The sequence below is a fragment of the Chrysochloris asiatica genome, unplaced genomic scaffold (genome assembly GCF_000296735.1).
Source record: "Chrysochloris asiatica unplaced genomic scaffold, ChrAsi1.0 scaffold00324, whole genome shotgun sequence".
Classification (NCBI taxonomy): domain Eukaryota; kingdom Metazoa; phylum Chordata; class Mammalia; order Afrosoricida; family Chrysochloridae; genus Chrysochloris; species Chrysochloris asiatica.
Window position 1 is genome coordinate 885744 of NW_006408842.1, and position 8210 is coordinate 893953.

Consider the following 8210-nt stretch of genomic DNA (forward strand, 5'->3'; position numbering starts at 1 on the left):
AGTTCAAGCTCACCAGTCGCTCCTCAGAAACCCTATACAGGGTAGCTATGGATCAGAACATACTCGACAGCCCTTAACAGCAAAAACAACAACCATAAAAGGTGAAAATACATTCAAAGTGAGCACCAGTTATAAAGGCAGCCTCCTCAACAACACTTAAAAAACACAAATAAGATAATCCTATGTTTTGCTTTTGTTTCTCCTCATAATGCTACAGCACGTTGGAGAGAACAAAGCCTATATGGCGATATAACACGAGAGATGTTAGAAGACTACCCAAGAATGACTTTCTAAATAGACAAATGTGATTACTAAATTCCTTTCAATTATATCCTATGTGGTTAAACTGGAAAAACAAATACACAAAAAAGCCACACACATCTCCGGGTCAGTTGTTTGGTTTCTATTTCAAGTTGTGATCTGTTGCATTGGTATGAGCTTTGGTGAGACTGCAAAGTCATATTCCGTGCTCATTTTGATGTCATTCACCATCAGACCTTCCCAGAGTTCAATCAGAGGCAGCCCTTTCTTGTCCACGTCAAACACAACCTTTTCAGTAATGATACGGTGGATGTATTGTTTTCCCGCCAGTGGTAATGTACATTTCTCCATTGTTTTATGTGCATTTCCCTTTGCAGAATGCTCCATGGTGACCACAAATTTGCTTTTGGCACTGGACACTAAATCCATAGCACCTCCCAATCTTTTCACCATCTTCCCAGGTATCATCCAGTTGGCCAAGTCACCATATTTAGAAACCTGCACTGCTCCTAGCATTGTAAGGCTGACATATCCGCCTCTAATCATTGCAATCATGTTTGTTAAGGTGGAGGGTCAGAGTAAAAGAGGAAGACCCCCAACGAGATGGATTGGTCAAGTGGCAGCCTCAATGGACTCAAGCATGGCAACAACAGTGAGGTTGGCCCAGGATTGGGCAGTGTTTCGTTCTGCTGTGCATAAGGTCGCTGTGGGTCAGTACCAACTCGATGGCACCTAACAACAACAATGACAATCATTGCAAATGATTCATTGCTGGAGAAATAAGAGGGTCCTGGAAGAGCAGCAACTGTTTCCTTGCCTGCATTGATTAGATCTGAATCAACTTCATTTTTTAATGGATATGAGCCCAAATCCAGGACTCCATTTGCACTTTGAAGAAGAGCAGTCATATTTGGACTGATAAAGTGGCTAGCCAGTAGAGGGATTCCTATGCCCAAATTAGCAAAAATGCCATCTTTAAATTCAAGAGCTGCCCACTTGATGATATGTTCCCTCATGTTATACCCAGCTTTACTAGATTTGGTTTTTCCACCTTCTTCTTTCCAGATTGATCGCCACTCCTCTTCTCATACGTCTCTCCATTTATATGGTGATATATACATGAATCTTAGAAATATGAATGTCTCCTGGGGAACATGACCCAATAGCCACAATTTCTTCAACTCTACCACTGTGATTTCTGCTGCTTTACACATAGGCAAGTTGAAATTCCTTTCACTTTTCCTGAAAAATCATGTTTCCTGTTGGGTCTGCCTTCCAGGCTTCCACTAAAGCAAAATCTCCTATAATTGTTCCTTCCATAATAAAATGCTGACCATTAAACTCCCTCACCTCTCTTGGCTTACTGGCAATGGCAATGGCAATGCTGTCATCTTTGTTGTATTTGATTGGTGACCCTTCCTTCTTATATCAAGGTCCCATATCCTGTGCTAGTGTAAAATGCAGGGACTCCAAGCCCACCTGCATGAATCCTTTCTGCAAGCATGCTTTGCCGTGTCAGCTCTACTTCTAATTCACCAGCAAGGTAGTGTTGTTCAAATTCTGCATTTTCTCCAACATAAGAAGACACCATGTGTTTTATCTGATTGGATTGATGTAAAAGACCCAAGCCAAAGTTGTAAACCCCTGCATTGTTGCTGACTACAGTTAATCCTTTTACTCCCATCTTTAGTAAAGCTCCTATAAGGTTCCCTGGAATTCCACATAGCCCCAAACCACCAACCAGTATCATGGAATCATCAGAAGTGTCTTCTATAACTTCTACTGGATCTCAGTAAAATTTAGTATGGTGATGACCTCTGGTGGAAAAGTAGCAAACACCCCCCTTGGACTAGGCACCCGTGAGCCACGGATGGAGATGCAGAATTGTAGCATGGAGAAAAGGAGTTTGAGAGCTGCCATCTTCAAGACCCTGCTGGATGGGCTTGAGCGCACGCATGAGTGCCTCCTTCCATCTTCTTTTGATGCTTTCTGCATAGAATCCTTCAATACTGCGAGTTGAGGCTTGATTTTTTTTTTCTTCAGTTCTTTCATCTTGAAAAATGCTTGAGAAATATAGAAATTGATCTTCCTTTTTTATTTTCTAACTACAGATCTTTGCACATTTCACAATAATAATTTGTCTTCTTGGGCTACCCTTTGAAATGTTCTGTTCAGTTCTTTTGCATCATTTCTTCCATTTGCTTTAGCATCTCTACACTGTAGAGCAAATTTCAGAGTTTCTTATAAGCTCCTTTTTAGTCTTTTTCTCCTTTCTTGTCTTGTTGATTTTTGCTTTCTTCCTGTATGATGTTCTTCTTGATGTCATCCTACAACTCTTCTGGTCTTTATTCATTAGTACCTAATTAGAAATATGTTCTTGAGATGATTTCTAAATTCAGCGGGGATTTATTCAAAGTGATATTTTGGTTCTTGTGGGTGTGTTTTAATTTTCTTCAGCTTCCATCTGAACTTGAATATGATCAGTTGATGGTATATTTCCCAGTGTGTCCCTGGCCTTGCTTTGGCTGATTATATCAAGTTTTTTTTTTTTTTCACTGTCTCTTTCCAAAGATGTAGTTAATTTGATATCAGTGTATGTTATCTGGTGAAATACATTTATATAGTTATCTTTTATGTTGTTTGAAAATGGTATTTGCAATAAACAAGTTATTGATCTTGCAAAATTCTGTCATGGGATCTCTAACATTGTTTCCTTCACTAAGGCCCCATATTCCAGCTACTGATCCTTCCTCTTTGTTTCTAACCTTTACATTCCAATCACTAATAATTGTCAATACATCTTTATTGCATATTTGCTGAATTTCAGACTGAAGAATTTTATATAATTCTTCAATTTCATCCATACTAGCTTTGGTGGTAAGGAGCTCTGGTAGCTTAGTTGTTTCAAATCGGGCTGTGAACCTCAAGGTCAGCAGTTAGAAACTACCAGCTGTTCCATGGGAGAAAGATGAGGCTTTCTGCTCCCCTAAAGATTTACAGCCTTGGAAACCCTGTACAGGGTCGCTATGAGTTGGAACCGACTCCACAGCACATAACAACAACAACAGCTTTAGTGGTTGGTGCATACATTTGAATAATAGTGGCATTAACTGGTCTTCATTGAAGGTGAATGGATATTATCCTATCACAGACAATGTTATACTTCAAGATAGATCTTGAAATGTTCTTATTTTTAAACGTTTTTGTTGGAGATTGAGTAAAGTTTTACAGGGCAAATCATCAGTTTTACATTCAACAAATCATACACCTTGTTTCATTACAATGATTTTAATCCCCTCCATGTACCATCAGTTACCAATGTTTCTCTCTAGTCACTTTAGCTTTGTTTTTTTAACACTCAGGCATGTATAATAATTTACACCACCAAGTGGCACATTCTGCAAGTCTGCCTCCTGGCTGCCATCTCTTAGTCCCTCACTTCTCATGAATCTAGAGTCCTCTGCCACTCCCTCTCTCCATGTCCTCATCTCTGCCTCCATCTCAGGTGTCACTGCTTCTCTGGATAAGGTTTCTCATTCCATTCCCTTATTTTTGTTACAAAATTTTTACCTTTACAACTGTGAGAGTCACAATCAGTCATGATAAAAATTATTCACTACTGAATCATAAGAATCTTATCCCCATCTCCTTTAACCAGACCCATCTTGACAAGATGAAACCTATTCAGTGTCGACTCTTTCTTTTCCCACACACTATTAAACTAAACTCCCCCTTGAAACCTTGTAAGCCTGTCACTTTAGTGTCTTTATTACACCTTCATTTTAGGTAACTAATGTTTAAGTTGTCCATCCCTATCTGCCCTGTGTACAGAGGGGATAGCACTGATACTTGATGTGAAGACTCCTTCCCTCTCTGCTGGTATTTAGAGTTACTACCTCCATGAGTATAGGTCAAGTTCAACAAATTGTAGCAATTTACCCTAATTTCCTTTACCAGAATTTATTTTATTCTTTTTTTTTTTTTATCTTCCTCTAGTCAAATTCTGATTATCAAGCCATCAAGGCTAGGTCAAATGGGTACTACCTGCAACTTTGGGTGTTCTTGTGTGACCCCTCTCCCAGGTTTGAAATGTTCTTTTGGATGATGAATATGAAGCTATTCCTTTTCAATTTGTCATTCCTGGTATAGTAATCCTATGATTGTTAGATTCATAATGACGAATATTAGTTCATTTCAGCTCATTAATGCCTAAGATAGTGATCTTTATGCATTCCACTTCATTTTTGACAACTTCCAAGTTTCCTAGATTCACGCTTTATATATTCCATGTTCTGGATGGATGGATGTTTCAAATGTTTCTCCTCATCTTGAGTTATGCCCTATGAAGTAGTGAAGCCGCTGAAAGCTTTACTCTGTTTGCATCATCATGGTCAAGTCTACTTTGAGGATATAGCCCTTTTCTAGTCATATTTTAGATGTCTTCCAAACTAAAGGGCTCATTTTCTGGCACTATATCTGACAGTATTCTGGTGCTAGTCATCATGCTTCAATATTGAATATTCTGGTGCTATCTGGCAGTGTTCTACTGCTGTTCATAAGATTTTCAGCATCATACAAGACACCACAGTACAAGAAACTGACAAATGAGTGGTGGTCCGTGGTGGTAATGGACACCATCTAGTTCTTCTCATTTCTGAGTAGTTGAGGCTGTGGTTCTCATGGTTCATTAGTCTTTTGGACTAGTTGCTTTCTTAAGTCTTTGATTTTCTTCACCTGTCTTTGGTCTGGCAAAGGAGACACCAATTGTTGCATCTTAGGTATCCATTCTCAAGCTTTAAGACCCCAGTTGCTACTCATAAAGTAGGATTTTATCCATGTGGATTGTGTTATGCCAGTTGGCCTCGTTGGCTCCAAAATTGTGGTTTTAAGTCCCCATGCCCAATGAGACATTCCCTTAAAGTGCCTGGTTGTGGCTAAGAAATTTTCAGAAATTTGCCCCCTGTAGGCTTATCAATATCCTTAGATATAATTACAGCACATACAAATACATATGTAGAAATATCCTCTGTCAAATGTACGTAAAAACTTGTGAGTGTACTCTTATTTGTCTTGTCTTCCCATACCTGTTCAGCTTGCATGTCCATCTACATATCTACTCATAGACGTTGTTTTTGCTATTATGGTTGGATTGTGTATAATGATACCTATCTCTGTTGTCTTTGACTCTTGTGAACATCTCAATGACTGCCTTTGCCACTGTCATGTGGTGCTGCCCTCCCCCTTGCTGTATGTTGCTTATCCCGTCACCCCTGTTATTGTAACATGTCTACTCTCTCTAGTTAGCAATTAAGTCTTCCTTCGTCTCCCATTCTGGATAACTATTTCAGTGTGTAAACCTTTTCTTGGCTTTTCGTAAGTGTGGTCTCATGCAGTATTTATCCTTTAGTAATTAACTTCTTTCACTTACCATAATGCCCTCCAGTTTCATCACGTTATGAGGTGTTTCTCCAATTTTCATCATTCTTACATTGTGCAGTATTCCACATTCCACCATAGTTCGTTTATCAATTCATCTGGTGATGGATACTTCAGTAGTTTCAATCTGTTTTGCTCTTGTGAATAATGCTGCAATGAACATGAATGTGCATGTATCTGTTTGTACCACAGATCTTGCATTAGGCAAATCTGTTGCACAAAACCTTTATAAAGTGTTGAAGAGCAAAGATGTCAGCTTGAGGACTAAGGTGCACCTGACCCAAGCCATGGTACTTTCAATAACCTCATATGCATGCAAAAGCTGAACAGTGAATAAGGATGACCATAGAAGAATTGATGCCCTTGAGTTATGGTGTTGGAGGAGAATATTGAAAGTGCCATGGGCTGCCAAAAGAACCAATAGATTTGTTTTGGAAGAAGTGCAGCCAGAGTGCTCCTTGGAGACCAAGATGGCCAAACTTCACCTCTCATTTGTTGTTGACTCATAGCGACCCCATGCACAGCAGAATGAAACAATGTCCGATCCTGGGCCAACCTCACTACAGCTGCCACACTTGAGTCCATCAATGATGCCACCTGGACAACCCATCTCATTGGGGGTCTTCCTCTTTTTCTCTGACCCTCCACCTTACCCAGCATGACATCCTTCTCCAGCGACTGTTCCCTCCAGACAATATGTCCAAAGTATGAGAGACGAAGCTCTCAAACTTTGGACATATCATGTTTGATAAGGCGGAGGGTCAGAGAAAAAGAGGAAGACCTTCAACAAGATGAAATGGCCAAGTGGCAGTATCAATGGACTCAAGCATAGCAACAGTAGTGAGGTTGTCCCAGGATCAGGCAGTGTTTCATTCTGCTGCGCATAGGGTTCTTATGGGTTGGTCCAACTTGATGGCACCTAACAACAACAATAACATACCTAGTGACTGGATTGCTGGATCATAAGGTATTTATACTTCCAACTTTTTAAAGAAATACCATAACATTTTCCATAGCAGTTGCACCATTTTGAATTCCCACCAGCAGTGTAAGGGAATTCCAACCTCTCCACACCCAAGCCAGTGTTTGTTTTATTGCGGGGGTGGAAGTGGTCTGTTTTTTTAACTTTGCTACCATTGCTGTGTTGAGATCACATCTCACTGCTATTTGGATTTGCATATCTCTAACATCTAATGATTGCAATTATTTTTTCATGTCTTGGTTAGCTATATGTACATCTTTGGTGAAGTGTCTGTTCATGTCCTTCTTCCATTTTTTAAATTGGATTTCTTTGTTGTTGTTAAAGAATTGAAGTTTTTTATAAATTTGATAGATGAGTTCATTGTCAGACATGTCATTGCCGATTTTTCCCCCACAGCCTATAGGTTCTCTTTTAACTGTTTTGGGAAAGTCTTTTGATGTTAATAGTGTTTAATTTTTAAGAGTTCCCAGTCATCTAATTTGTCTTCTGCTGTTTGTGCATTTTTAGTTTTGTCTGCTAGACTTTTTATGCCACAAATTAAAGCCTCTAAGTTGGCCCCTCATTTTTTCTTTGATGATCTTCATAGTTTTATGTTCTCTATTTTGGTCTTTGATCCATCTTGAGTTTGTTTTTACATATACTGTGAGGTATGGATTCTGTTTGATTTTTCTACAAATAGATAGCCAGCTTTCCAACAGTATTTGTTAAAGAGACTGTATCTTCCCCAGCCAATAACCTTTTGCCTTTTGTTGAAGTTCAGCTGTCCATAGGTGGATGGATTTACATCAGGATTCTCAATTCTGTTTGATTGGTCTATATGCATAGAATGACATTTTTATGTGCAAAATTGATCATGTTCGCTGCTTAAAAGTTTTCCCATTACTCTAAAGTTAAAGATCACTGTTCTTTGGCTATGCATTGTTTGACTACTGAACACTTTATTAGCCTCAGTTAGAACGATCTGGTGTGGTGCTGTAGGATATGCACTGGACTGCAGCCCCATCAGCAATGTAAGTGAATTCGTTCAAACTCACCAGAACTGTTACACAGGATTGCTATGAGTTGGAACCCACTTGATGGCACTTAACAACACAAACAATAACAACAACACTATTTACTCCCTTTGCCCCTGTGTTATAGGCTCTTTGTCTTTTACAAAAGCACCATGCTCCTTTCTGCCTAGTCTTCATTCCTCTTGTTACCTCTGCCCAGAACATTCATTCTTTCCCTTTCCCCCTCCACCTCTTTACTTGATTACTGAATTCCCATTCTTCCAGAATTCTATAGCACACACCTTTTGTTAACAATTTATGGAACAGCAACAAACACACTATCTCATTTGTGTGTGTGTGTGTGTGTGTGTGTGTATATGTATATATATATATTGTTGTTGCTGTTAGGTGCCATCGAATAGATACCTACCCATAACGACTTTATGCACAGCAGAACGAAACACTGCCTGATCCTGAGCCAACCTCACTACTGTTGCCACGCTTGAGTCCATCGATGCTGCCACTTGGCCAATCCATCT

The 8210-nt window shown here is 39.4% G+C and overlaps 1 pseudogene; it reads right to left on the reverse strand.

Moving 5' to 3' along the window:
• Positions 1 to 408: 408 nt before the first annotated feature.
• LOC102841312 lies at positions 409 to 2181 on the reverse strand (annotated as a pseudogene).
• Positions 2182 to 8210: the final 6029 nt, after the last annotated feature.